The sequence below is a fragment of the Rutidosis leptorrhynchoides genome, chromosome 4 (genome assembly GCF_046630445.1).
Source record: "Rutidosis leptorrhynchoides isolate AG116_Rl617_1_P2 chromosome 4, CSIRO_AGI_Rlap_v1, whole genome shotgun sequence".
NCBI lineage: Eukaryota > Viridiplantae > Streptophyta > Magnoliopsida > Asterales > Asteraceae > Rutidosis > Rutidosis leptorrhynchoides.
The window spans coordinates 525,438,270-525,441,771 of record NC_092336.1 but is presented as its reverse complement, the minus strand read 5'-3'; positions in this window follow the sequence as shown (position 1 = coordinate 525,441,771).

Here is a 3,502-nt window from a genome sequence, read left to right as displayed (position 1 = left end):
CAAGAGTGAGAAGGGACGTGAGCAACATTTGCAAACTCATTCTTGAGAAAAAGAACAACTCTACACAAACTTTTCCAAAGTGCAAGTTTTGGCTTAAAACCGACATGTTGTCGATCCAGCTAAGATTACTGCTGTCCTTAGCACACTATATTAGAAGTCATCATTGATCACATATCCTGACCTTATGGAGTGACCTTGGAAAGGAAATATGAATTAGTGAAATATAATGACGGTGGCCAACGTGATTATATTACGGTAATTCATAAAGATATTCCAATATCATGACGTATGGAATAGAAAGTGAATCAAAGAAAAACTTTCAAGCTATCTGTTCAAAAACCCAAATGCAAGGGGCAAAGAACGATCATCTTGATATTTAGTAGATGCGAAGAACTCATTCTAATCAAACTATATATCTATCTCATACCCATTTAACAAACTCTCATGTACCATAAAAAGTGGTAGACAATCGAATCTTGAAATTCATTCATCATATATGGATGTCTCCTGATCATTGATACTTAATCATCACTTGTTATTACACTTTTGGTGTAAATTTTCATATGACTCTCAGAAACCCGTGTCATTTGAACCTTCAAACATCGATATTACAAACACCATGTCCGATATTATATTATCTATGTCGAGATGATAAATATCTCATATGCATAATCTTCTGAAGAATGGAACCTCCATACATGTATCATTTTAACTATCATAGTCAAGGAACTTCTGTACTCGTACATCTACTTATAATAGACTACTTGGCACCATGCAAGTAATGGTGCCATACTCAAATAATAATCAATCATTGTCAACTCGAAAACCAGAGGTGAAATACACTATCTCAAGTTATGGCTTGAGCTAAACTCATCTGAAAAACTGCTGTAACAATTGAAATGATTCCATCATACTTTAACGTATCCTCCTCTCAGACCAACTAAGGCTAAATTCAGACGATCATTACATAGTTGAAAGTCACTGCTATAGCATTTGTTTATACTTGTCTCTGCGACTGCCAGATTATTTATGCCGAGATCTCGAACTCTCACTATCACTCGAACGATTCAAAGTTTGCAAATCTTATTTGAAGTTCCTTCATACATAACTCTAAATCCGAGGGATTTACTCAATTGATGATAATCACATTATCATCCTTCTTACTTCAATGCTAACATTCCGAGTCCAAAGACTCGCGCCCTGATAAAAGCTAATTCATTAGTTTTCACTACCTCGAAAAAATTATTATACAATTATCTCTCGAATTTTAAAATCTTCAATCAATTTTTCTCAAACAAATAAACTCTTAAATACAAGTACCCTGTTTTCCAAAGATTTCTTACACGAGTCTTTATTTTCAAACTATCATGGAATTTATAAAAATGATTTTTCACTTATGCGATTTATAAAATCTTATACATAAATTTAACTTTACGTACTTTGACTAGTACATATTAAATAAATACTTTCGCTTCTACAAATTTCCACTTTGATTAAATCGAAATTACTTTACAAATTTTACGTAACCCTAGTTTTACTATGGACATCATTTCGTCACCTTCTCTAAAATTACTTTCACTAATTATATAAACACTTTCGCATTTTTATCAATTTACCTTTGTTTTATCAAATTAAACATTCTTTTAATCAACTCTTTTTTGTATTGTTCCAAATTATTTCACGTAAAATAGTACGTGTTGTACGTAACTCAAGTTTTACTAATAGCTCCGTTTCGTTTATATTGTTATATCAAACATCGCAACTTTTCAAAAATTACTTTGGTTTATTATTAAAACTTTCGTGTTACTCTCCAATGTGTTTGGAGCATCTTTATTCTCATTCTCTGTGCAAGAACGAAACTTATCTCCCTACAAACGTCATCTTTTCCTTGCTATGTTGGTCCTTAAGAAGTTTCTACTTCCGGTATTTCACGACTAAACCACAACGCTCTCGTAAACATTAAATCTATATTCTTTCGAGCAAGGAAGCAGAGGTTCCTTCATAATAGAAACTAAACAATGATTCACACTTATTCGAATCCGCGTTTAAACTCGTAAGTAAATAATAAACCGACTCGCCATTGGTGGAAAACACTTTTCCTACTCTAAAGGAGTTACCCTAAACAGTTATGAAGACACTCTACACATATCTTCCTTCCTGGATTGCAACTAGATATTATTCTAGTCAAGTCTAGAATTATGGTTCGACATGAAACTAAAACCATAAAACTTAAAGTTACATCCTGAAACTATTTCTAAAGACAAGTTCTCATGTATACTGAACGATGTCTTTCATTTAATCGCTCATATTATTCTGAGGTCAATGAACCCTCAACTAACATCTCATTTGTCTATTAGATATTTCATGAAAACTAAAGGTATTATGGTTACCTTTCAAAACTTGGAGGTAGTACTATCTCTAACAAACATCAGCCATACATCAAACTACGTAACTGAAATCTCTACGTACTTCACTTATCTGCCCTACTATTATGGCATGAACACTCAAAACTTTAATGAGCTTAACGACACATTTAATGCTGGTATAGCATCATCTTTCCTTTTAAAGGAAAACTAGTCAAACGACACTCTTGTTATTCCTTGGAAAATCTCCGCATTTAGTGCACTTTGTAAACTACCTATTAAGGTTAAGGATCATGAGATCAAACGTGTAAACAAAACAATATACTTATTGTTAACACTCATTCGAATTCACGTAAGGGCCCCGATTGTACCAGGGAACGTGAAAATCAAACTCTATTGGGATTCGCGAAGAGGCCCCGAATATACCTGGGAACGCGAAGACCAAATGCTATGGAAATATCCCCAACTCATCTCAACTGCTGGTGCAAACGAGAGATCTACTTAAAACTTCGGGATGAAGTTTCTAATAACAGGGAGGTACTATAACGACCCTCAAATTTCCAACATTTATATACCCTTTCATCATTTAATTTTGCCCAAACGAATAATTAAAACTTAAAGAGTTAACTTTGATCCTTAACTATCAACTTTAAAAAGTTATAAAACGCACTAAATAACTTTGTGCAACAAATGACAACTAATAAAAGATGTAATTGAAATGATCTTACAAACATGGTGTACAAAAATAATAACTCAAAACTTAAGGTGTTTAAATAATTAATTTGGAACAATTAAGGAGCCATTTTAAGCAAACAAAAGTACAAGGACTAAAGTGAAAATGTTCCACCTCCCTCCACAAAACCCTAGAAAAATTTAGGGCAAGGGAAAAGACCCTTTTTCCCCTCCAAATTTCATCCCTAATAGCCACCATCACCTCCTCATTAAACCCTAACTTGTTCCCTAAGTTCCTTTAACCTAAACCCTAATTCTAGAATTTTCTAACCTCAACTATAAATAGAGGCCTAAGCTAATGCATTCTATGTACCAAAACATTCTATTAATCCTCTCTCAAAAATCAATCTCTCCCCCTCCTCTCCTCTTTGGCTCACGGCCAAGAAATCACCACCACCCTCTTCAAG